General features: G+C 46.4%; 1 long non-coding RNA gene across 1 annotated transcript; it reads left to right on the forward strand.

The window, feature by feature from the left end:
- The first annotated feature begins 565 nt into the window (after positions 1-565).
- LOC122238004 lies at positions 566-26,778 on the forward strand. Its single transcript, XR_006216919.1, has 5 exons — positions 566-636; positions 14,594-14,668; positions 15,900-16,053; positions 26,091-26,169; positions 26,657-26,778. It is a non-coding gene; the product is annotated as an uncharacterized LOC122238004 (long non-coding RNA).
- Positions 26,779-27,068: the final 290 nt, after the last annotated feature.

Consider the following 27,068-nt stretch of genomic DNA (forward strand, 5'->3'; position numbering starts at 1 on the left):
GGGTGGTTTTCTTATTGTTGAGGTTTTTAAAAAAATTTTTTTTTAAGTTTGCTTATTTATTTTGAGAGAGAGGCATCATGAGATGGGGTTGGGGGGTGGTGGGGAGAGATAGAATCCCAAGCAGGCTCTTGCACTGTCAGCTCAGAGCCTGATGTGGGGTGTGAACACATGAAACTGTGAGATCATGACCCGAGCCAAAATTGAGAGTCGGATGCTTAACCGACTGAGCCATGCAGGTGCCCCTTTTATTGTTGAGTTTTAAGAGTTAACCCAGTATGTGGGCTTTCTTTTTATTCTCTTAACTGTGTTTTTGGCAGACCATAAGTTTTAAAGTTTATTAAATTTCACCCTATCACATTATCTTTACATGGACGTGCTTTTGGTGTTGCATCTAAAGACTCATTGCCAAATCCGAACAGCTCTATACCTATAAAAGTAATTGAGTTTGCTTTTTAAAAACCTATACACAAGGAAAACTCCAGGCCCAGGTGGTTCCACTGGTGAATTCTATCAAACATTTAGGGAATACCTAATAGGAATTTTATACTGACTCCTTCAGAAAATACAGGAAGAAGAAATACTGCCCAGTTTGTTGATCAGGACAGCATGACCCTCATAACAGAACCTGACAAAAGAGTAAGTAAACTCTGGATCAATATCTTTCTCGAACGTGAGAACACATGAGACACATTAAGGAGACAAAAATCCTTCATGTAACTGTATCAAAACAAATCCAGCAATATGAAAAAGGATAATACATCATGACCAAGCTGTGTTTATTCTAGGAATGCAAAGTTGATTTAATATTTGAAAATCAATCAATATAAGCCACATAAACAGAGTAAAGGAGGAAAGCAGTGATTATCTTAAAGGCATAGAAAGCGCATTTGAGAAAATTTATCAGCCATCATTAGAATAAAAATGCAGCCAATTAGAAAGAGAAGGGAATTCTTCAACCCATTAAAAGGCGTTTATAGAAAATCTACAATTTACTTCACGTCTGTTGCTGAAATAGGAAGCACTTTTCTCCCAAGATTAAAAATAAGATAGTGTTGTCCACTCTGGTCACTTCTATTCAGCGTTGACCTGGAGATCCTAGCTAATGCCAAACGTCAAGTAAAAGAAGTGAGGTATATGGATAGGGATGGAGGAATTAAAATTGTCCTCATTTGGGGGTAATATGATCAGATATGTAGAAAAATCCTAGGGAATCTATGAAAAAGTAACTAGAACTGAAAAGTGAATTTAGCAAATTCAGAGGCTACATGGTCACTTTTGTAAAGGGATTGTAATCTGTTTTGTCTATATACTCGGAGCAAACAATTAGAAAATAAACTTCAAGAGAGAATTCCACTTGTAGTAGTTATTAAAAAAACCCCATAAAATATGTAAGGGGAAATGTAATGGAACGTGTATAGAGCTCTACGCTGAAAACCACAAAACATTACTGAGGATATTTGAGGAGACTTAAATAAATTGAGAGAGGTGCCATGTTCATGGATTGGAACATTCAGTATAGTTAAGATGTCCATCCTCCCCAACTAATGCAATTCATATCTGTCACGGTGAATTTTTTTGTAGAAATTAATAACTTGATTCTAAAATACATATGGAAATGCAAAGGTCCTACAACATCCAAAGTAATCTTGAACAAGAAAAACAATTCGGAGGGGCACCGGGTGGCTCATTCAGTTAAGCGTCAGCAGAAATTCAGATTTCTGCTTAGGTCATGATCTCATGGTTCATGCGTTCGAGCCTGTGTTGGGCTTCTCTCTCTCTCTCTCTCTCTCTCTCTCTCTCTCTCTCTCTCTGCAGCTGTCTCTGTCTCTCTTTCTCAAAATAAATAAATAAACAAACAAACATTAAAAAATGGAAAAAAAAAATTTGGAGAATTTAAACTGCCTGATTTTATTTAATTATTATTAATTTTTTTAATGTTTATTTATTTTTGAGTGAGAGACAGTGTGAACCGGAGAGGGGTAGAGAGAGAGGGAGTCACAGAATCCAAAGCAGGCTCCAGCCTCTGAGCTGTCAGCACAGAGCCTGACTTGGGATTTGAACTCATGAACTTCAAGTTCATGACCTAAGCTGAAGTTGGGTGCTTAACCGACTGAACCACCCAAGTGCCTCTAAACTAACTGATTTTAAAGCCTGCTCTAAAATTACAGCAATCTCTAGTATGAAGATCAGAAGACAAAAGTAGCAAAATCAATGATATCTATAAAAATTAAGTGGTACACAAAATTAAAAATGTGAAATATGATATTTTCATAAAACGCAGAGGTGGAGTTAAAATGTAGTGCTTTCAGATGTATTTGAATGTAAGCAACCATTAACTTAATGTAGACTGCTATTTACATAGGATGTTATGTATGAACCTCATGGTAACTACAAACCTATAACAGACACACAAAAAATAGAAAGGAACCCACACATAACACTACAGAAATTCATCAAATCATGAGGGAAGAGACCAAGAAAAGAAGAAAGGAACAGGGAACAGGGAAGAACTACAGAAACAACAAGAAAACAGTGAACAAAATGGCAATGAGTAAATACTTATCAATAGTTACTTTAAATGTAAATGGACTAAATGCTCCAATCATAAGACAGGGTGACCTAAGGAATGAAAACAGAACAGACCCATTTTTTTTTTTTTTTTTTGCTATCTGTGAAAGACTCATTTCAGACCTAAAGACATAGACTGAGAATGAAGGGATGGAAAGAGATAATCCAAGCAAATGGAAACAAAAGAAAAGCTGGGTTAGCAGTCCTTGTGTCAGACAGACAGACTTTAAAACAAAGACTAACAAGAGACGAGGAGGGCATTACATAATGATAAAAGAAGGGATCAATCCAACAAGAGAATACAACAGTTGTAAATATCTGTGCACCCAACATAGAAGCACCTGAATACATAAAGCAAATATTAACAGATGTAAAGGGAGAAGTTGACAGTAATACAATAATGGGCACTTTAACACCCCACTTATATCAGTGGATAGACCATCCAGGCAGAAAACCAAGAAGGAAACAGTGTCTTTGATTGACACATTAAATCAGATGGACTTAACAAACATATACAAAACATTCCACCCAAATATAGCCAAATACATATTTTTTCCAAGCACACATGCAGCATGTCCAGGATAGATCACATGATAGGGCACAGAACAAGTCTCAGTAAATTTAAGAAGATTGAAATCATGAAGCATCTTTTCCAATCACAGCAGTATGAAACTAGAAATGAATTACAAGGAGAAAATGGGAAAAAACACAAACACATAGAGGCTAAAAAACATGCCACTAAATAACCAGGGGGTTATCAAAGAAATCAAAGAGGAAATAAAAAAATAGCTGGAGGCCAATGAAAACAGAAACATAATGGTTTAAAATCTTTGGTATACAGCAAAAACAATCCTAAGAGGGAAGTTTGTAACAACACAGGCCTACCTCAAGAAACAAGAAAAATCTCAAACAATCTAACCTTATACCCTTTAGATGTAGAAAAAAAGAACAAAGGTGAGAGCTAGTAGAAGGAAGGAAATAAATTAGAGACTTAAAAAATAATGGAAAAGATCAATGAAATTAGAGCTGATCCTACACTTACCATGGTGAGCACTGAGTAATGTAGAGAATTGTCAGATCACTATGTTGTACACCTGAAACCAATAAAACATTACATGTTAATTATGATTCAGTTTAAAAAAGAAGAAGATGCTATAGTTAAGAATTCTTCAAATATCACTTTCTTGTCCCTGAGGAATGCAGTGACATGTTCTTGTGTTCAAGTCAATGTGCAATATCTAGAAAAGATTATCATAGATTTTGCAGTCATTCTCAGACTAAAATATCCCAAGCATTGCATTAATATTTTGAGGAGACACAAGATGAACCATAACTGATTGACCATAAAACAAAGAAAAGAGCTCATTCTTCATAAATAGAAACAAAATTGAAAAACCTTTTGCCACCCTCATCAAGAAAAAGAGCATACATACATACATACATACATACATACATACATACATAAATAAAATCAGAAATGAAAGAGGATATGTTACAACCAATACTACAGAAATACAAAAGATTGTAAGTGACTATTCCGAAAAAGTAGACACCAAGAAATTGGACAACTTAGAAGAAACGGATAAATTCCTGGAAACATGCAATCTTTCAAAACTGAATCAGGAAGAAATAGAAGGTCTCAACAGACCAGTTGCTAGTGATGAAATTGAATCACTGATCAAAAATCTCCCAGCAAACAAAAGTCCAGGACAGGATGGCTTCAGGTGAATTCTACCAAATATTTAAAGAAAATCTAATCCTCGTCTTTCTCACACTGTTGCAAATAATGGAAGAGTAAGGAATCCAGATCAGTGACAGCTGAGTATTAAGGTTCAGGGCAGGGGATCCCACTGTACTGGGGCTCAGTGAGGGATAGAAATTTTGGGATAGACATGTTCTGTGTCTTTTTTTTTTATGTTTTTTTTTTTTTTTAATTTACATCCAAGTTAGTTAGCATATAGTGCAACAATGATTTCAGGGGTAGATTCCTTAATGCCCCTTACCCATTTAGCCCATCCCCCCTCCCACAACCCCTCCAGTAACCCTCTGTTTGTTCTCCATATTTAAGAGTTCCTTCTGTTTTGTGCCCCCCCCCTTGTTTTTATATTATTTTTGCTTCCCTTCCCTTGTGTTCATTTGTTCTGTTTGACTTCTGGAATTTTTTTTTAACTTTTTTTTTTTTTTTTTTTAGAATTTATATTCAGGTTAGTTAGCATATAGTGCAACAATGATTTCAGGAGTAGATTCCTTAATGTCCCTTACCCCTTTAGCCCATCCCCTGTCCCACAACCCCTCCAGTAACCCTCTGTTTGTTCTCCATATTTAAGAGTCTCTTATGTTTTTGTCCCCCTCCCTGTTTTTATATTATGTTTGCTTCCCTTCCCTTACGTTCATCTGTTTTGTATCTTAAAGTCCTCATATGAGTGAAGTCATATGATATTTGTCTTTCTCTGACTAATTTCACTTAGTGTAATACCCTCTAGTTCCATCCACGTAGTTGCAAATAGCAAGATGTCATTCTTTTTGATTGCCGAGTAATACTCCATTGTGTGTGTATGTGTATCTATATCTATATATCTATATCTGTATCTTGATTGTGGTTGTGATTACATGACTATATATAATTACCAGAGTGAATCAAACTGTATCCTTAACATAGGTGAGTGTTACTGACTGTACATTATACCTCGGTAAATCTGTAGATTAGGAAAATATTTTAAATATAAAAAAGCTGACACTTCCAAGTGCTAGTGAGGATATGGAGTAACTGTAACTGTCATATCCTGCTGAAGTGTTTAGCATTGTACAGTCTCTCTGGGAAATGGCTTGGCAGTTTCTTTTATTTAAATTTTTTTTTAATGTTTATTTTTGAGACAGAGGGAGACAGAGCGTGAGTGGGGGAGGGGCAGAGAGAGAGAGGGAGGCACAGAATCCGAAGCAGGCTCCAGGCTCCGAGCTGTCAGCACAGAGCCTGACCGGGGCTCGAACCCACCAACTGTGGGATCATGACCTGAGCCGAAGTCGGATGCTTAACTGACTGAGCCACCCAGGTGCCCCAATGTTTATTTTTGAGAGCACGAGCAGGGGAGGGGCAAAGAGAGAGGGAGACACAGAATCCAAAGCAGACTCCACTCTCTGAGCTGTCAGCACAGAGCCGTATGTGGGGCTCGAATCCACGAATCGTGAGATCATGACCTGAGCCGAAGTCAGATGCTCAGCTGACTGAGCCACCCAGGCACCCCGGCAGTTTCTTTTAAATTCACATTCCCACTTAACTGTCTTCCATTTCTAGGTATTTATGCAAGAGAAATGGGAAGATATGTCCACCTCAAGACTGGTAGTAGCAGTTTCATTCATAAGACAAGGAAGGCCTTACATAATGATAAAGGAGGGGATCAATCCAACAAGAGAATACAACAGTTATAAATATCTGTGCACCCAGCATAGGAGCACGTAAATACATAAAGCACATATTACTAGCCATAAAGGGAGAAACTGAAAGAAACTAGAAAGAACCCAAATACTCATCAGTAAGTGAATGGATAAACAAATTATGGTACATTCGTACAATGATACAGTGAAATACTGCTTCAAAAGAAGAAACAACAAGTTGCTCACATACACGATATCGGAGTCTCAAACCCATTCTGCTAGAGCGACACAGAAGTACATCATATGTGATTCCATTTGTGTGAAGTTTTAGAACAAGCAAAACGATAGTGATTGAAGTCCCATTCATCATTGGCTGGGGTGAGGGTAATAGAGTGCCGAAGGGTACGGGGGGGTTTGTACCGTGCTGGTTACGTGTGTATGTGTGTGTCTATGTGTCAACGAGCAGCCACATACACAAAAGGGATGCATTTATTTCATGTAAATTATGTTTTAACAAAGTTAGAAAAAAAGATATCTACCAAGACCCTCAGTTGACCAGAAGTTTTACCAGGTTCCTAAAATCATTGCCTAATTTGGATATTCTCATTAAGATCCTGCAGCCTGACTGGAGGCATTCTTAGTTTAAAAAAAAAAAAAAAAAAAAAAAAGGAGGAGGAGGAGGAGGAGGAGGAGAAGAAGGAGGAGGAGGAGGAGGAGGAGGAGGAGGAGGAGAAAAGGAAGGAAGGAAGGAAAGAAAGAAAGAAAGAAAGAAAGAAAGAAATGTAAAAGCTCCTTCTTTAAAAAGGTCTAGTTGGAAGGTAAGGTCACACTCGTGAGGATTTTTCCTTATCACCATTTGACATGAATTTTGTGCCTCTCCAGAGATGCTCTTTAACTTGTTTCTCAGCCCGGAGCAATTCTTGTAGGACAGGGAATTGCATTTTTAGTTCTAAGGACTCAGCATGCTTTCTGCAAAGACGAAGCTGTCCTTCTGATTTCTGGAAATATGACCAGGGGCTGGCTTTTCCAAGAGGGCCACTAAGTCCCTTGTTTATCTGTTCATATCTATTGCACACATAAGGAACTTGAGGCTATTTAGATAATTTCCATGGGAAAAAAACCCTTGTTATTTCAATTACCTAGTGATGGTCATTTAAAAACTGTATTTTATCTAGGTGATTGATCCACTGGCCCCCTCCGGGGGTGACATAGATCTGCTGTATTGGGAAGTGGACTCTGTTATTGGGGGCAGGGATACACTGGGCACAGGGTCAGTGCTTCACACACATCACCTTGTTTAATTTCACCCTCACGACAGGCTCAGGGACCTGCCATCATCTCCACCCTTCACCTGTGGCTCAGGGTCACCGTGGGTGAGCGGTGCTGCTTGTCAATTGGGGAACAGGATTCAAGCCTGGGACCTTACCCCCAAGACCCCGATCCTTCTGCAACACCTCACTACAGAAAATAATTTATGATCCAAAGATGGTCAGGGAAACAGTCCCACTTTTATTTTCTCTGAAATGCCTTTTTGCTTCACGCTGCCCGCTATGAGTCGCTGGCATGTTCCGCATGTCAGTGGCTGAGGACCATGGCAAGGGACAGTCCACTGCCACATCACCATCCCGCAGCCGCCAGCACGGACCTGTCTCTGAAGTCCCTGGGAGCCTGACCCAAGCTGGTTCCCCCCTATTTCTGCAGAATGTGTGCCTCCCCACCTCTCAGCCCACCTGGAAGATCCCACAATTTTCTTGTGAAAAGACCAACCAAAAGTTCTCAGGGTTTCGAGAGCTTGTGTTACCCCCTCCTCTACCAAGCGCATTTTACACTGGATTGAATTTCTCCTCTTTATGCAGGAATTCAGCCCTGTGCACACGAATATCACCAGAGTCATAAATATTAAGAACGGATTTTTTCTTTCATTTTTCTCCTTCTGCCCCAGCGGCGATACAGGCGGCAGAACCAGGCAGGTCTGTAATTCTGCATGGGCCGTATGGGTTCTGTGGGCTCCCTGGGGGGCGGGGTGCGCCGGGCCGGGTGGTGCTGGCGTTACCAAGACAGGAGCAATGCTTTTGTGCGTGTTTGGAGGCTGGGGGAAGGTTCATGGCCAGGTCACTGCGCCAGCATTCTTTCCTCGGCCACGGTGGGCCCCAACGGGAGAAGCCCAGGCAGGGGGGCACAGGTCTCGGGAAGCCGAGCTACAGCTGCTGTGTTTGGTTTCCCTTTGGTCCCAGGGATTTAGATAAAAGGCCTGCTTTTATTGATTGGGGAGAATGGGGGAGGGAGGAGGCTGTAGAAGCCAGCCTTTGGCTTTTTGTTTTTCTAAGCAAACATTTATTGAGCATTTACTGTGTGCCAGGCATCATGCTAAATGCTTTTCATGCGTTATCGGTTTGAATCCATGTGACACCCTGCCGCTGGAGTCTCCTTTTGACTGAGGCGGAGACTGTAGCTCAGAAAGGTTAAGTCATCTGCCCAAGGTCACACAGCTTATAAATGGGGCAGAATGTGGGCCCAGGAGCCTTCTGTCAACGCACTATTACTGTGGTCCCCTCGCTGCTCTCCCCACCCCCACCATTGCCACCAGAGCGGTCTTTCTGGGACTCAGCCCTGCTCTGCAGTCATACTGGCTTCCCTTTTCCCCTGTGCAAATTCACACTGTGATTTGAGCTCCCCTTCTTCCGCCCTGGAGTCCCACTGAGCCAGGGCCTCTCACCCTGTGCTTCTGTCCCTTACACCTTGCAGTCCTTCACAATACCTGAGCCCAGGCCTCCTGCCATGCTCTCAGAAGCCCCTCCTGTAGGGATCCACTCCCTCCCTGCCAATCACATCTCCTGTCTCAGTGCCTTTGGGCCCCTGGCGTGCATGGTCTTGGTAAGATGGGGTTCTAGAGGTTAGGAGGTATATGTTTCTTTCTGCCCGACTGCCTGCATGGGGACCGGCACATGGTGGGTATTCTGCTAATGCTTGTGATACTAACTTGCATGGGAAAACTTAATTTTTGCCTCTCTCTCCTTAGCACCCAAGGTGTTTGATGGTCTTAGGACTCTTTCAGGCTCCTGCCCCAAGTGGCATGGCCCCCATCCCTAAGGCCTCAGTGGCCATTCCCTGCATAGGAATAAATGTACAGGAAGAAATTGACCAGTTTTGGAGATGAAGGCACTGCCTCTGGGTGCACAGGTGGGTTGAGGCGGGTAGAGAAAGATGACGACCCAAGGGCCCAACATCTGGAAGGCAGATTGGGGACCAGTCCACGGCTGAGGGTCTGGCTGGCTCTGGACAGACATGGGAGATGCTGGGGTTAGACATGGGGCTGGCCAGGGGTAGACCTGAGACGCACACAGGGGCGCAGTGAGAGGGCAGGTGAGGGGACTCTGAAAGCGCAGGTGTTACCTGGCTAACAGGAAACCAGAGGGGCAGGGATTATCCAATTTAAGATCACAGAGACAGATGCCATTTGCTGAAATGAGTTAGGATCCTGGCTGGGTATTTGCGTTGAAAAAAAAAAAAAAAACAAAAAACCCTCACCAAGGTATTACTGGGGGATCAGTGTTACCCACTCTAGTTAATGAGCTGATAATGCTTCCATGGGAACCTTTTCACAGAGCCCTCAGGGGAAGTCTCCTGGACCTCAGTTTCCTCCTCGGTGGTATGAAGGCCTGGCACAGCAGCCCTCCTGTCATGCAGGTGGTGGTGCCCAGGAGAGACTGTCCCAGCCTGTGCTGCAGACAGTGATAAAGGGACTGCTCTAGGAGGTAGCACTCCTGAGCCCTCGCTCTGCAGGAAGGGATAGGACGTGACTATGCTGCTTCCGGCCTTTCTCGTGTAACAGTTCATTAAGTTTCCATCGATTCTGAGTCATCATGAGAGTTTCTAGGTTGGGGGGCAAGTCTCTTGCCATGCCTAGCCTAACATGTAGGGTATCGACCAGTTCGTTTTGATCCTGACACCCCTTAAAGCTGGGCGGGGGTGGGGGGTTGAAATTCTCATTTGTGAAATGGAGCTGATAAGGCTCCGACAGGGCAGGTCACTGTCCCAAGGTCACACAGGTGAGTGGTGGAGGTAGGGGTGAGTCAGGTTTGGCTTACTTGAGGACTCTTACCCGGGGTGAGTCTGTGGCCTTGATCTGGCCAACTCAGCCGTCTGTCCTCTCTCCCGGGCTCTCCCAAAGCACACGGATCACAGGGTGTTCCAACCACGTTTCTCTGCATCCTCCCCTTGGTGAGGCCCGGTAGATTGTGGCTGGCACAGCCCTTCTCTTCCTGAGCTGGTGGGCCTTGTGTGCCCGGTGGCCTTGCCCTCTGTTCGACACTTACTCTGGAAGGCTCTTGGTGGAGGCAGCTTGGGGCAGCATTGCTTTGTTTATAGTTAGTTCCCAAGCTTGGTGGTTCAGATGAAAACAAAAGAGAATGACAGTTTGGGTGACCACACTGGCTTGCAGGTGTCTGTTGCTGCTCACAGAGCACTTCCGCACCCATGGTTATGTTGGAGAGGCCCAGAGGCTGACTTCGTCGCCGAAGGACATTGGAAGGTTGTCCGGAACAATGACCAGGGCCTGTGGCTTGCTGACTGCTGCTATGTGAGTGCCGAGGGGCAGGGCCAGACTGTGGGTGAGGGCTCGTGGCCTCTGATTCTGCTGCTTTTCTGGTGTGTGAGCCGGAGGGTGTCGCTTAGTCTCCATGCCCCCACTCGTGAAACAGGGATGATCAGGAGGAGGAAGAGGAGATTGGTGATGACAATAGGTGCTCCCCATGTGGGGTGCGTGAGTCCTAGCAGGGACCTGATCATGGAAGGCAGCCCCTAAGCGGTAGAACTGGTGTGGGTTGCTGTGATGGCCCTGGGAGAGGTGAGTCCTCCCAGCCCCCTCCTCCTGCAGGCTGCAAGGAGGCCGACTGGCCTGTTGACCCCGCAGGACAGGTTCCTCTGCACTGTGGGCCCTGCGCCTGCCCAGAGCCCCTTCTGCACAGGAGACACATGGAGATCCTGTTAAAGCCCTGGCGTCCATTGTTCAATCAATCAGGCTAATCTGCCTGGCCCTCGATAAGGGCGGGGATCAGGTTTCAGGGAGATTTTCCCGGGATTACTTCTAGTAGCCGCTCAGTCTAGACGGGCCTCTCAGTTACAGGCGCACAGACAAAGGCGAGGACCGGGAGTGCCCGGCCGCGAGGCTGCCGGGAGCCCTGCCTTGAGCTTCTCCCTCCCTCCCAGCCCCTGCTATCTTCCTGGCAGGGCGCCGGGGCTGGGGAGAAACGGGCTCACACCCCAGGGCCCTGGTTGGTGGAAGTGAGGGTCCTGAGCCCCTGCAGTGTGCCCAGCAGGGCCCCACGGCGCCATTGCGATATGAGGATATGAGCGGCTGCTGTCTCTGATGTACTCCCTCTGTGCCCGGTGCCGTGAAGGACACAGCTCACCTTGATCCCCTTCAGTGACCTTATGGTGTTGTCACTCTTGTGCCCATTTTAAAGATGAGGCCAGTTGTGCACGAGAAGGTGTGGTCTCCACTAGACAGTGGTGGAACTAGGATATGAATGGAGGCCTGTCGCCGAGGTTACTCTGGGAACTCGGGGCAGGGATTAGTTATTGGGAGAAGGCTGTCCAGTGCTGCAGGGAGAGGCAGTGAGGTCTACCTGCATGCCCCCCTTCTGGGTTCTCAACCTGATTTTGCTGTGTGCTCTGGGACCTGGGCAAGTTACTTTTGGATACCCATTTGCTCATCTGTAAAATGGGCCTGATCTCTACTGTGCCAGACAAGGACATTGTGTGGGTCGGCCAAGAGAACGTGTATGAAATGGTTTTGGAAATTGTGGAGTGCTGCATTACTGCCAGTCACCGGCTCCTAGTTTGCTGTCTGGCCATGAATGAATGGATGGATGGATGAATGATTCTGAGTAACCTGCCTTGTAAGGTAGAATCAGTGAATCTTGTCTACTCCCTGTCTCTACTTCCACCACTCCCACTGATTCCTGGAAATGTAGGGAGCAGCCCTGGAGGCCAGGTGCTCCTAGTGGAAACGTGGGGAGAAGCTCAAGACCACAGGGGACAGGGAACTGCAGGTAGGACCTCTCTCTCCAGTTTTCCTGGAAGATGAGCGGGAGGCATGTTTGGCCTTCACCTTTCTGGGGTCACACCTGTGTCTCCCTCTCAGATACTGCTGTGTCCAGGCGGAATGTGCCTGATCTTCTTGGGCTTTTGGAATAGCCCAGAGGGGAAACTTAAGGAAATGTCCTTTGGGGGCTAGACTGTCAACTTTGGTCATGTATGTGTATGATCAAGGTGGAAGGAGACAGACAGACAGGAGGCATATATGGCTCTTCATCTGAGGACTCCTCTCCCTTGAGTTTGCAAGGTTCTATATTACTTTCTGGTTCACATCTTGCCCCCATGCCCTCCAACAAAGTTAAACACTTAAGAGAACAAAGCATCACTGGTGTAATGGATTAGCTTTTCCCAGAGCAGCAAAAACAAAAGTCAAAACAATAAAAAACAATTATAGCAAAGTTTACAAGTTCGATGAGACCCTCAGGCATTGTTCTTCTATGTAAATAACTTCTAACTCCAGCGTTTTTTGTTTTAAAGGCGTCACATCAGAAACTGACCTTGTATGTGAATGTTGGAGGGCAGAGGTTACACAGAGATAGCCTTGGATGAGCTGACATGCACACCCCTTCCCCAGGATTGTATAGCTATCCAACCTATACACTGTGTTCTTCAGATCGGAGTATATAATGATCAAGGGAGCTTAGTGAGGAGGGAAGAGGAGGTCTGTGTGCAAGGGATACTGGAAAGAAGCATCCCGAGCTCATGGAATTTTGAGTCTCAGTGACCTGAGTTCGAAGCCTGGATTCACCATGTTACCAGCTGTGTGACTCAGGAAAGTCACTTAACCTCTCTGAACCTCTGCTTTCTCATCTGCGAAATGAGGAGAATGATAGGACTTAGGTCAGGTTGTTGTTGTGAAGATGGGTCCAAGATGGACAGGCAGGACAGGGCTGTGTGAGGAGGAGAAGGCTTTGCCCTTGGGAGGATGAGTGTGGGGAACTGTTGGCACAGCCACGAATCAATAGACTGGGCCTTCGTTGTGGGTTCTGGGGGTGTTTAACTTGCCCTTTGTAATCGGCCTTGGGTGCCTCGACTCATTTCCATTTTCACAAATGCATCAAAAATGCCACTGGGCTCAGAACAAATGCCAATTTAACTCTGTAATGGAGTCTTAAATTTCCACCGAGCCATGCATGGCTGCTCCCAGCAAGATGAGCAGAATTACAATGAAATCAGCATGTGTTCATGGACGTTGACTGTGTTATTAGCATCTCTGGATGTGATGAACCTTGATCTTTTCCATGGTCCATGAGCAAATGATATCAGTGAAAAAGAGGTGGGAAAGGTACCCTTGGGTGCAAACCAGAGACATGCACTGCAGAAAAGGAAAAATGGCGGCATTTCTGCCACCTTCTCTCTGTAGAGTCTTGAATGAATCACTTGGCAGCTGTGGACCTCAGTTCCCTTAATCTGTCAGATGTGATCGTTCCTGTTTGGTCTACCCAGTGGGCTTTTTGGATGACCACGTGAAAAGACGTACCAAAAAGATGTTTAAAAACAGAATTTTGTACAGATGTGTAGAGTTGTTATGGGTGGATGAGCATGGTTCATGGATAACCACTGGCAACAGACGACTTGTCGGATTTTGTAGTTACGTTTTCACTTGCTGAGATCTATGAGCAACTTGGAAACTAGGCCAACCAGGCAAGGGTTTACATTTCTAGGAACCCACATTTTGTGTGTTTTTTGTAATTACATATACTTCCATTTCTAGAAACCCACACTTTGTGTTTTGTTTGTTTGTTTTTTGATTAATTACATATTCTTCCAATAGAGCAGCTTGGAGGCTGAGCGTTGCCTATGTGCCTTACCCATGTTATCTTATTAAGTCCTCCTCACAAACATAGGACACGTGTCCTATTATTTTTTCTGATTATTATTTATTGTGGTGATGATACTGAGGCTCAGACAAGTGAGACAACATGCCCCAAATCATACAGTTAATAAGAATTGGTGTTGGGCCAACTGGGTGGCTCAGTCAGTTGAGTGTCTGACTTTGGCTCATGTCATGATGTCACGGCTCTTGAGTTCGAGCCCCACGTCAGACTCTGTGTTGACAGCTCAGAGCCTGGAGTCTGCTTTGGATTCTGTGTCCCTCTCTCTCTCTGTCCTTCCCTCGCTCATGCTCTGTCTCTCTCTCTCTTTCAAGAATAAATAAAACACTTAAAAACTTTTTTTAAAAGAAGTGGGGTAGTGTGTGAGGCCCTGAAATCCACTGTCCTCTAGTCTTGCCAATAAGCCCATTACAAATATTTGATCTTTCCTCTGTTTCCCTTTTTCCTCCTTTCTCTCTTCTTCAGTAAGGCAGTCAAAAACTCATTGGGTGTTGGTATGGTGGAGTGAGAAAAGAAACTTGGCGAATCCTCTCCACCCCAAAACAGTGATAAAACTAGACAAAAGTGTCCAAAGCAACCATTTAAGAGTTCTAGAAACTCACCGAAATCATACATTTCTGATAAGAATGTAAAATGATACAGCCACCTTGAAAACCTATGTGGTAGTTTCTTAAAAAGTTAAACATAAACTTATCATCCAATCCAATATCCAATTTTAGGTATCTCCCTGTACGACCTTCTTTGACTTACGGCAAGTTTATATCCCGATAATCCCATCATAAGTTGGCGATAACGTAAGTGGCAAATGCATTTAATACACCTAACCTACTAACAACCTAGCTTAGCCAAGCAGACCATACATGTGCTCAGAACACTCACATTAGCTTATAGTTGAGCAAAATTGTGTAACACAAAGTGTTGAACATGTCATGTCATGTATTGAATATATAGTACTGAAAGTGAAAAACAGAAGGTTTGTATGGGGTCAGGGTGTCTGTAAGTTACTGGTGGCTTATCTTCAAGGTTGCGTGGCTGGCTGGGAGCTGTGGCTCCCTACCCCTGCCCAGCAGTGAGAGAGAGTATTGTAACTGCCTATCGCTAGCCCAGAAAAAGAGTAAAGTACAAAATTTGAAGTGTGGTTTCTAGTGACTGTGTATGGCTTTTGTTCCATCATGAAGTCAAAAAATGATAACTTGAACCATTTTCACTCGGGGACCCTCTGTCTTGGTTTTCTCTTATTGTCGTAACAAATAACCACAAGCTGGGTCACTGAAAATGACACAAATGTATTATCTTACTGCTTTGGAGGCTAGAGGTCCAACAGGGTCTCACGGGGCTAAAATCAGGGAGTCAGCAGGGCTACCTTCCTTCCTGGAGGCTCTCAAGGACAAACTTTGCAGCTTCTACAGGCTGCAGAGGATCCCTTGGTTCATGGCCTCCTTCCTCCATCTTTAAAGCTAGCAGCAGTGGGCAGAGTCCTTCTTACAGAGCATTACTCTGACTTCCTCTTCTCCTTTGAAAGGACCCTTGTGTGTACGCTGGGCCCACCTAGGGAGTCCATGGTAATCTTGCTTTCTTAACACCAGCTGATTAGCAACCTTAATTCCCCTTTGCTGTGTAACATAACATAGTTACAGGCTCTGGGGATTAGGTCATAGACTTCATATAAAAGAATCCAGGATAATCTTGGTTTCTCAAAGTTAGTTGATTAGTAAGTTGGGCATCTTTGGGAGCCATTATTCTGCCTTCCATACTACCCACAGTAAAAGAAAGTATGTGTCCACACAAAGACCTGTACATGAGTATTCATAGCAGCCCTGTATGTAGTAACCCCAAACTGGTAACAATTCCGTTGTCTGTCAACTGGTTAATGGATGAACAAAATATGACATGTCTATAAAGTGGAATACGATGTAACAATAAAAAGGAAGTGCTGATGCATGTTACATCATGCATGATGAACTTCAAAAACCTGATGCTAAGTGAAGTAAACCAGGTGTAAAAGATACATTTTTATCTTTACAGGGAAATTCCAGAAGAAGGAAATCCGTGGAGACATAAGGAGGTCATTGGGTGCCTGGAGCTGAGGAATGGGGTCAGTCTGAAATGGACACTGGCAAGTTTGTTGGAACGATGGAAGTGTTATAGAACCAAATGGTGGTGATGGTTATAGAGTTGTGTAAGTTGACTAGAAAATCTTTGAGTTGTATACTTAAGCTGGGTTAATTTTATGGTAATTTCTAATTCACTAAAGCTACTTGAAAAAGGAAAGCATTTGTGCCGGCCCAACAGGCAACGTGACCTAGCGGAGGTTGAAGGCCACAGGAGGAAGGTGGCTGAGTGTGGTGGCAGCTTAGTGGATTTGAGAAGTTGGTCACACACACAGGGATTGAGCAGATAAGTAAATACACTGAGGGTTAAGGAGGCTGGTTTTCCAGGTGTTAGAGGAGGGAGTCGCTGAAGAGGAAAGAGGGAAGTGAGAACGAACATAGTTATGTTAGACTGGTATTGGAGGTATCTGTGTAAACTCGTGGTTTTCAGTATAGATAAATGTAGAAGGTAGCATATAGGTAAATATTGCATATACATATGTATATGTATCTGCATTTGCAAATGTTGGTGAGCTCTTTCCACTAGAAGGCCTAGCAACCAGGACAAATGGCACACCTGATTGCTCAGGTAATGGTTTCTAATAGCATTTTCCACTAAAGGAGACTAGGAATCCTTGGAGAAATGGCCGATTCCAGGGCTGGGATAGGAAAAGTACACTGTGCTGGAAATCTTTTCTGCCAGAAAGCAAGGAGACGATTAACAAATGAAGTGGGCATGTTGAGAGGACACGGAAGCCATCTTGAAGGGGCTCCCATTGGCACAATCTGGGACATTTGAGCATCAAAATATATAATGATGGTAATGGTTTAACACCCACAAAACTGCATCCCATGAGCCCACACTGGTGTAAATGAGGAAGTGTGGAATAAGAGAAAGCTCCACTTCACTGTAGAACGCCAACCGATCCCTGTGGAAGGAGTCATGGGGTTAGATAAATGTGCATTCAGGGGCGCCTGGATGGCTCAGTCGGTCGAGCATCTGATGATTCTTGATTTCAGCTCACGTCATGATCCCAGGGTTGTAGGATTGAGCCCCGTCAGGCTCTGTGCTGAGAGTGGAGCCTGCTTGGGATTCTCTCTTTCCCTCACTCTCTCCCTCTGCCCCTCCCCCTTGCTCATGTGTTCTATCAAAAAAATTAATTTGGGAAAAAATAATTATTTAAACTTGTTTCACATTTTTAAAAAAGTTTTAAATTTTTAAAATTTTAATTCTTTTAATGTTTATTTTTGAGAGAGAGAGAGACAGCACAAGCAGGGGGGGAGCTGAGAGAGAGGGAGACACAGAATCCTAAATAGTCTGCAGGCTCTGAGCTGTCAGCACAGAGCCCATCACAGGAGCTCGAACTCATGAATCGCGAGATCGTGACCTGAGTCAAAGTTGGACGCTTGACCAACTGAGCCACCCAGGAGCCCCTACACAATTTTTAAAATACATTTGCATGTGATAATGTGCCAGGCCTCATTCTTCTCTATAATTTGGAACTTACTCAGGTGTGAAGCACTCTTTGCTCCTGAATGGTCACAGGCTACTGTCTCTTCAAGTTTCTTTTCATCTGGACAGTTCTGCGTTCTTTCTCTCTGTGTCCTTGCTGGCGGTTTGCAGCTGTCCCTGTCTGCTGTTGCCAGTGTGCCACCTACAGGTGCGCCTGCCTGTCATATGCTGTCTGCCCTGGCTGGAATGCCACAGGAACAAGCTCATTGGGGGCCGCGTCCCTGGCTCGGAGGGACTTGCTGTGTGAGGAAGGGGCCTGAGCTTTCTTGCGTGGATGTTGTGACCACTCTTGTCTGCCCAGATTCCTTGCAGTCTATTCTTTAGCTCCGAAAATGTTCTAAAGAGGGGAGATTGCCTGAGGATTGGGTATTGGTCGTGACCACCTTTGGTTTGGGGAGATGTCTGGTTTCTTTTCTTGTAGGAGGGTTGCTTGACAGACCACCGTGAGAATGAGGGGTCACCCTGCTGCTCAGAGGTTGCCAGATGTCAATAGATTAGCCAGTGCCACCTGCACAGTACGATAACCATCGACAGCCTCTTGTGAGGGTGACTTCTGGGGTGCCATCCAGGGAAATACCAGCTGATGATTCTGTATTATGAGCTGAGTAATGGCCTGCCACACCTCCACACTCAAATCATTTTGCCATTTCTTCCCTTGCCAGCCCGCATTTTCCGTGAGCCTCTGCATTTCTTTGTTGGCTGGACCCCTCAGCCCCAAAGCTGTGTCTGTCCTTCCTTCTTGGGGCCTGTGCGGGGAGTCGTTGTGAGGGCAGATCTCTAAGACGAACTGTCATCTTTGGAGACCACACTGCCAGTGGCACCTTTGAGCTTGGGGATCTGGGCAGGACGGATGGCCCTGGGCTCTGGGAAGCCGTCCCAGGAAGTTTGGTTTACCACACGCAAATAGATGGTCATCATCCTGGAGCTGGAAATTTGGTTTCTGGACTCATTTTTGTATGCTGTTTATGTTGGCCACTGTCCTTGGAACAACCTTGGCCAGCTGAGGGTTGAGGGAAATCATGCCTTGTCCACTTGGAGAGGGTCATTCAAAAAGGTATGGGTTGTCTGGCCAGGAACTTTTCTGATAGGGTCGGCATGCCCCTGCCTGGCACAGCTTGGTTTTGATTTGGCCTGAGTGCCCTCTTGGGAATGGTAATAGGGGGTATGCCATGCCAGGAGAGGCCCCAGCAGCCAGCTTGCATCATGTGGAAGGCACTTTTTTCCCAAGGCACAACCATCATGAGCCAAGGAGGGTCTGTGTATGTGGCCTATGCATGAGAGCCTTTAAAATGTAGTTGGTTGTATTGTATTTTTAATATTTTATTAAGTTCCTTTTTTTTTAAATTTTTTTTTTGACGTTTATTTATTTTTGAGACAGAGACAGAGCATGAACGGGGGAGGGGCAGAGAGAGAGGGAGACACAGAATCGGAAACAGGCTCCAGGCTCCGAGCCATCAGCCCAGAGCCTGACGCGGGGCTCGAACTCACAGACCGCGAGATCGTGACTTGAGCTGAAGTCGGACGCTCAACCGACTGAGCCACCCAGGTGCCCCTATTAAGTTCCTTTTAAAGTGTTTTGGAGCCCCAGCTGCTTATGCCAAAAGCCAGACCCACAATTCTTTTGAGGTCTACCCCTCCCTCCCTCTCCTTCTCTTCTTCCCCTGCCCTCTGTCTTTGTCTCTCTTTCTATCCCCTCAGTTATAGATGTTTTGATGTAATCAGGTTTCCATGAGAGGAAAGCCTGATTTTGCCCTTCACCTCCCAGGAATGACCTTCATCCATTTGGGTTTTAGCAAAGGGTGTGTCTGGCTTCATCTGTGATTTGATCTCTCTTCTGAGCATGTCTTAAAGGCCATGGCCTTCAATGGGTTTTTGACCAAATCTGCATCTTCGTGGCCACATCCTCAATTTGGTGAGGAGACCGCTCCGTGTCACAACTCTGGAAACCCAGGGACATCAGGACCCCTCACTTCTGCTTGTGAACTGGTTGGTCTTTGTCTGAGTTCACTTCTTTCTTGTAGTACCCTTTGAAGTACAGGCAGTCATATCAGTTCACACAAGGGATCATCTTTCCTGATGCTTCTCTGCCAGGAGCCACAAATAGATGAGGTGTCTATATTCAGTTTTCCACATCTCGTGGGCAGCATTTTTCTGCCATGTAACCCAGGTGCCATGTTTCTATCCCTTTTTATGTTCCCTTACCACTAGCTATCCAGTGCCAAAGCCACTGTGCCAAAGTTTGGGTTGGCATAGCACTCCACCTCTAGGTGCCGATTTCTGTTTTACTTTGTGCAGCACAAATACCTCCCAATAGGTCCAGTGGCTTATGACAAAAATATTTTTTATTACTCAGGGTTCTGTATGTCTGTTCTCAGGGTTCTGTTTTGCTCCACGCTGTGAGTCAGGTTCAGGTCGTTGTACTTTTTGGGCCCCAGGTTGAATGGTACCTGCTGTCTAAGGCACTCTCTCCTCATGGCATGTTCCAGGGGGTGAGCCCCAGCTTATAATTCTTTTTTTTTATTAAAAAAATTTTTTTTGGCTTAGTCAGTTAGGCGTCCGACTTCGGCTCAAATCATGATCTCACGGTCCGTGAGTTTGAGCCCTGCGTCGGGCTCTGTGCTGACAGCTCGGAGCCTGGAGTGTGCTTTAGATTCTGTGTCTCCCTCTTTCTCTGCCTCTCCCCACCCCTCCCCCCAAATAATTAAACGTTAAAAAAAAATTTAATGTTTATTTTTGAGAGACCAAAAGAGACAGATCACAAATGGGGGAGGAGCAGAGAGAGACACACACACACAGAATCCAAAGTAGGTTCTAGGCTCTGAGCTGTCAGCACAGAGCCCGATGTGGGGCTTGAACCCACAAACTGTGAGATCATGACCTGAGCTGAAGTTAGACCTTTAACCCACTAAGCCATCCAGGTACCCCTATAATTCTTAAAGTGTTTCTTTCATGTCCCCACCCCTGTCCCATTCTCTGCCACTTTCTGAGTTGTTTCTTTACATCTTTTCCAGTTAATTGTCGCATCAGCTATATTTATTCATTGGGCTTCTGGTTTCATTTTTCATTTCTAGGAGTTCTAGGTGATCCTTTCTTAATCAGATACACCGGATCAATTTTAAAATGTTCTTCTCCCATTGTGTTTAAGCTTATAGGCCTTATTTCATATCTGTACCCTGGCCCTTGGGGGTCAGTTTTGCTGCCCTTCCTGCTGACTCTTACTCATAGTGGTTTCTTTCCTTGGGTGTTTGGTAATTTTTCATGGTGAGCTCATATTTAACCGGTTATAATCTGCAAGATCCTGGAGAGCCTGGGTTGAGCTTGCGTTTTTTCGGAGAGATTTTGTGAATGGTTCTTCTTGGTGTCCAGTGATGTCACCTACCTGAAGACACTTGAATTCTACCTATCTACTTGGTGTTTCCTTGACTGAGGAAATGCAAATTCACCCAGGTGAGAGCAGGCTTGGGCCACGAACTCCATGGGACACTCCCTGAGTATTTCTCCCTCCGAGCCAAGGCTGGAGATGGCCAGGTCTCCTGGTTGTCTCCTTTTCCAGTGAGTGGATTGCTAGAGGTATAACTTTGAGAGTCCTAGGTCCAGGCAGAGGTCCTAGTTTAGGCCTCCTTCTTTTGTAGGTCAGAGGTTTTTTTTCTGCTTCTGGGATTGGCTGATGACCTTACGGCAGCCCTGGTTTCCGTACTTACATGGCTTGGGCATCTTAATTCAGCTAGAGCTCTTAGCATTGTAGATTTCCCACACCTGTTTGTTCCCTCCCTCCCTCCCTCCCTCCCTTCCTTCCTTCCTTCCTTCCTTCCTTCCTTCCTTCCTTCCTTCCTTCCCCTTCGCACTTACATTTATGCTTACTGTGTCTTACCCAGCATTTCTGGATGATTATGGTGGGTGGGTGACCCAGCACATTGGCAGGATCTGGAGGCCTCCCTCTATAGTACACTTATCTCAGTCCTCCCTGGGCACACAGAAGGTCCTGTTTCTTAAGAGGCCTCAGGGGCTCGGCGCAGGGGCACCCAGGGGAAGGAAAAGACCCAATTTCTCTGTATGGGCTTCTTGTCCGAGAGAGGATAGGGCATACAGACACAAGGAGGTTGAAGAGGAAGGGACCCCCATGCATTTATTGAGCACCTATCGGGCATGTGCAAGATCCTGTGTCTGTACCACGCCTGTCTACTCCTATCATCTTACTCTATCCTCACAACAACTTTTGAAAGACTCAGAAATGTCAAGCAATGTACCCAGGGTCTCACATCAAGCCGGTGGGCTGAGCTGAGAAGCCACGTCTACCCCTTCTCCCAGTCCAGTGCTTCTTCAGAAGACGAGGTGCAGGCAGGCCTGCCTGCCCAGAGCAGGTGCGTGGGAGGCTGCATGACCTTTCATGGACGACTCCGCTTGCCTGAGTCTCTGAGCTTGTGTGTGCAACGTGGCGGTGGGCACCAGTGAGTAGGGGCTTTGGGCAAATTTCCCCCCCTCCCCTTTTCATGATGGTTGTAGAAGTTCCAAAGGAACAGAGAAGTAAACGTCTTGAATGGGGTGCCGGGATACTGTACTGCATGTGAGGGCAGGGGGCTGTGGTATGGTTGGGGCTAGAGGGGCCACATCTGGAGCCACTGGTGAGCGGGGCATGGACGCTTTGGGAAGAGAGACAGGTGTGTGTGTGTGTATGGATGGGGGCTTGGCCAGGAGACCATGTTTCAGACTCTGTATGAGTCTAGCTGCTGTGCTTTTTGGGTCATTGCCAAACACTTAGCGGCCGTGACTCCCCGGGCCCCGGACCCTTGGGTATTTGTTTTTTTAATGACGATTCATTCCCAAGGATGGCAACAGCTTTAGCCCACAAGTCTGAACTTAGATCTTGTCTCCCAACCCAGTGGTGTTTGCTTACGCCTTTTCCGTTGAGAAAGTCCCATTCCGTGTCTTCTCCCTGGCACTGCCCCCACCCCCGGGCAGTCATGACATGTCAGGCTCCAGCATATGGTCGTGGCAGAACAGAAAGAGACTGCTCCTCAGGGTGCACGGGGCCCCTGGGCTGCATCCCCACCACTGTCCCAGTCAGCAGGGGCAGGAGGCTGTCACGTACAGGAGTGCTCGGGGACAGCTCAGCTGCCCCAAGCAACGCCTGGAGCTGGCCGTAGGTTCACAAAGGCTTCCTGGCCCAGCAACCTGCAAGCTGGGACCTCTGGGTGGGGTTCTGTGATGGGAAGGGAAACCCCAGGGCCGGGTGGGAAACAGAGTGGTTAAGAAAGCGGACGCTGGAGTCGGACAGAGCCGGATTTGGGTCCTGGCTCTGTCACTTGGTTTGTGACTTCAGGCAAGTTCTTTAACTTCTCAGAGCCTCAGTTTCCCTGCCTCTGAGAACAGGAGTAACAATTGTACGTGGCCCTGTGTGGCTGCTGAGGGCCTTCCACACAGGACCCGACATGTGGTAAGCAAGCAGTAAATGCCACCTGTTGTTGTCATCGCCGTCCATGTTGAAGGGACCCTGGAGCCCATGGTGCCCGATTGTGTTGGCTCTGGTCTGAGCAACAAGAGGAAAGCCCAGACGAAAAAGCCCAGTAACTTAGAACTTGGGTGTAGAAATTGAGTGGTCAGTGTTGGTGCAATTGTGGCCCTTTAGCTGTGGGAGGAGGCTGTCTAAAGGCCCAGAGGGGTGACCCGGTGGTCACAGGGGATGGCCACTCCCCACAGCATTCTGCAGAAGCCTGGCAAGTAAAACTGCTGCTCCCCCCTCCGATCGGCTGGCTAGAGGCCAAGGAGGCTGCAGTGATGCACCCGTGCCTCAACCTGACTTGGGCTTCCAAGGGCCTTTCTTTTTTTAGAAAAAAAAATTAATGTTTATTTATTTTTGAGAGGAAGGGTACAGGAGAGGGGCTGAGAGAGAGGGAGACACAGAATCGGAAGCAGGCTCCAGGTTCTGAGCGGTCAGCACAGAGCCCAATGCGGGGCTTGAACTCTCGAACCACGAGATCATGACCTGAGCTGAAGAGACGGTCACTCAACTGACTGAGCCACCCAGGGGCCCCTGCAAGGGCCTTTCTTAACCTGAAGTGGCCTGGGTTCCTGGGGATGGGAATCCAGAGAGAAAACAGACACGTGAGGACCCCAGAAAGAATTAGGAGAAAGCCACCAAGCCTGTTGTTTGGGAAAGGATAGCTGGTCATTCTCTAGCCTGCAGGGTGCTTGCGACTGTGGTTGTATCGGGCCCTGTAGGCTCAGTCATCTGCAAAAGTAGGCATTCATCCTGGGTATCTGGGCTCTGGAGCCCGCTCTGGAGCTGGATGTTCTCAGCTGTAGTGTACCTGTGTGCCTGGGGGCTGTCCAGAGCCTGCTCCCTGGGCCCTCTGTGGCCCTGCACTGCCCACTTTTCACAGTCTGCTAAGATTTTGCAGGATGGGGGCGCCTGGGTGGCTCACTTGGTTAAGTGTCCAACTTTCACTCAGGTCATGATCTCCTGGTCGTGATCTCTTGCAGTTCGTGAGTTCAAGCCCTGTGTCAGGCTCTGTGCTGACAGCTCAGAGCCTGGATCCTGCTTTGGATTCTGTGTCTCCCTCTCTCTCTGCCCCTCTCCTGCGTGTGCGTGTGCTCTCTCTCTCTCTCAAAAATACATAAACATTAAAAAAAAAGGTATTCGCAGCATAGAAAATGGACTCAAAAATCAAGTGGCAGGAGTCTTGCATTTGAAGCTTCTCGGGTGGTACTATGAAAGGTCTGTGTGGGATGCAGTCTGGTGGGGAATAGCTGAGGGCATCATGGACCCTGGGACCCACCCAGCCATGGGAAAGGGACTTTGTGTCTCCTGGACCAGAAGGTACTCTCACAGTCACATTCGTCAGGTGACACTAGGAGCTCAAGAGCTTTGTAGGGAAAGCTGTACATCACTGAATGGATTTCCTTCCCTTGGTGACAGATTCTGTTAATCCTTTCCTGATAATGACAGCTTACCTTTCTGTTTTTGTTGATACGAGAAGCAATTATGTCCTGAGGGTCTATGAAGACCCTCTAGTCGATAGAGTCCTGCCCCCCAAAGATATCCACATCCTAATCCTCAGACCCTGTGAACGTGTGTGTTCCCTTGCATGGCACAGGTGACCTTCCAAGTGTGATTAAGTTAAGGGTTTTGGGATGGGGGGCTTACCCTGGATTCTCCTGTTGGGCCCAGTGTTTTCACACGAGCCCTTGTCAGTGAGTGAGGGAGGCGGAGTGTCAGAGTCAGAAAAGGAGAAGAGATTATGGAAGCACAGGTCAAAGAGAGGCAGAGAGAAGTTAGAAGATGCTTCTGGAATGGCTTTATAGAGGGAGGAGAGGCACAAGCCCAAGGATGCAGGGAGCCTTGGGAAGCTGCAAAAAGGCAAGGAAAAAAATTCTCCCCTTGAGCCTCAAGAAGGAACACAGCTTGGTGACGCCTTGATTTTTTGTGTAGTGAGACACAGGTGGGACTTGTGACCCCTAGAACCATAAGATAACTTGTGTTGTTTCAAGTTACTAAGTTCACGGTAATTTGTTACAGCAGCAGTGGGAAACTAATACAGACACTAAGACCTGAGGTTCGGTGCAGGAGACGGTGAGTGCAGTGCGTGCCCTAGACCCACCCCAGAGATCTGTCTCCTGCTTCACCCTCGTGGGCTCCAGAGCAGGGCTCCAGACCGCCCCTCTTCAGCAGAGCTTCATGGGTGGGTGTGTCCTTAGCCCGTGTGTCCTCATGAGCATGTGTTTCCTTCAGGGTTAAGTCTAACAGCACATTAGGAGCAAAGAGAAGGGAGGGTAATCACGCGTGACATGGAACCACCGTTCCATGCACCTTCTTTCCTATGGAGTCAGGACTGTGGACTTTTTGACAACACTTTGTTTCCCTTTGGTTGCTTTCTTCCATAATTTTTGGCTCTGGGTCTGTGCTCCAGAGTACAGAAGGTCCCAGGAAGGTGAGCGCCAGCCAAGAGTTGGGTTTCAAGTGCAGTCAGGGAACCACAGGGAGCCCACTCCACGTTCATAGCTGTAGAGAAAGCCAACATGGCCATGGGATCTGTGAGCTTTTTTTCAGAAATACCTTTGGCTTTGGTGTATCCGAGAGCAAGCGCTAAACCACTCTCTTCACCATGGCTTAAAGAAGTGAGCCTACAACTGGCAGCGGGCTTTGTTGAGAGGAACTGTTGGGTTGCGGGGATGGACAAGCGGGGTTCGGGGCGGGGGAGGTGAGGATGGAGGCAAACAGCCTTGGGGTTTTGCTTTATTTAAGGCCTCAGGAATCTTCCCTGAACAGGCCAGCCTTTGCCCATGGAGGGCTTCCTCCCAGAACTGGATTGGTTTGCATATCCCTGGACCTTTTAACAACTTAGAAAAACACATCAGTTCTTTGGATAAAGAGGAATTTAGCACAGACAATTACCACGGGCTTTAGGCATTTCAAGGTTGTTATAAAGGAAGCTGGGGCAAAAACAAAAAGGCAGAAGGACCGAGACAGTGCTGCTTAATTTCCAGCACTGATAGAAGACTGGTCCCTGGATCTTGAGCAGACCCTCTGTACCTGGTTCTTAGTTTCCCTGTCTCCTACGTACACATTCCCCATGGGTCCATCCACTTCTGACTTGTACCCTTCATTGATTCCAGGCTTGAACGTTGCTGCAGGTTTGCAAGACTTCACACCGAGGAGTCCTTGATCCATTCAGAAACAAAGAGAAACTGTTTTGTGAGTTATTAAAAAAAAAATTCCCTTAGAAAGTAAGAATTCCACAAAGGTAGTTAGCAGACAATCCTCAGAATTTGCAGAGAGATACCAATTGTCCCAATAATTCCAGAGCAGGATGTGGCAGAGAGCTAGATGCCAGCCTGCCGTCCCTCCCTGCCCCACCCCTCCCTGAGGGCAACCAGAGGGGCTCCCATCAGCCTGGCCTCCGCTGGCTGGGATGCTGCAGGGACCGGCTTCTCAGGAGCCACAATTAGCAACTGCCTGTGGAGTGAGGGTTTGATCTCCGACAGCAGATAATAAATTGTTCCCATGCACTAAACCAATTCCCCTGAGCACTGGAAACATGATAATTCCACCCTCTCTCTGCCGTCACTAACTCACGCCAAGAAACCACACTAAACCATGATGCTGAAATTAAAATAATGCCTTTGTAGATTTGCTGATTACAAAATTCTAGGTGGGTTTCTTGACACTAAGTTTTTCTCAGTGATTCAGGGGCTTGCTGTCCTCCCATGCCTGGGGTACTTTGCATTACAGCCTTTATGGTTGTGGCCCTGGAGCCTTGAAGAGCTGGGATTGAATCCAGTCCTGTCCCCGTTTCCTATGTGACCTTAGGTAAGTTATTTAACCTTTTCTGTTCCCTTGTTCTCAGGGGAGAATGGGATATTCCTCACAGAGCTACCGTTTATTGAGTGCTTGCTGTGTGCTGGGGCACATGTACCCTGCCATTTAGCATTCGCAGTGACTTCATGGTGGGGGTGTCCAGGGGGGTAGTATTGTTCCTATTTTATAGATAAGTTGTAGACCCCAAGAAGCCAAGTGACTCACCCAAGTCCACAGCTGGTGAGCAGCACAGCTGGGACTCGAATCTGGAAGTGGACTCAAATGTCCTCCCTCTC

Source organism: Panthera tigris, chromosome A1, assembly GCF_018350195.1.
Source record: "Panthera tigris isolate Pti1 chromosome A1, P.tigris_Pti1_mat1.1, whole genome shotgun sequence".
Lineage (NCBI taxonomy): Eukaryota > Metazoa > Chordata > Mammalia > Carnivora > Felidae > Panthera > Panthera tigris.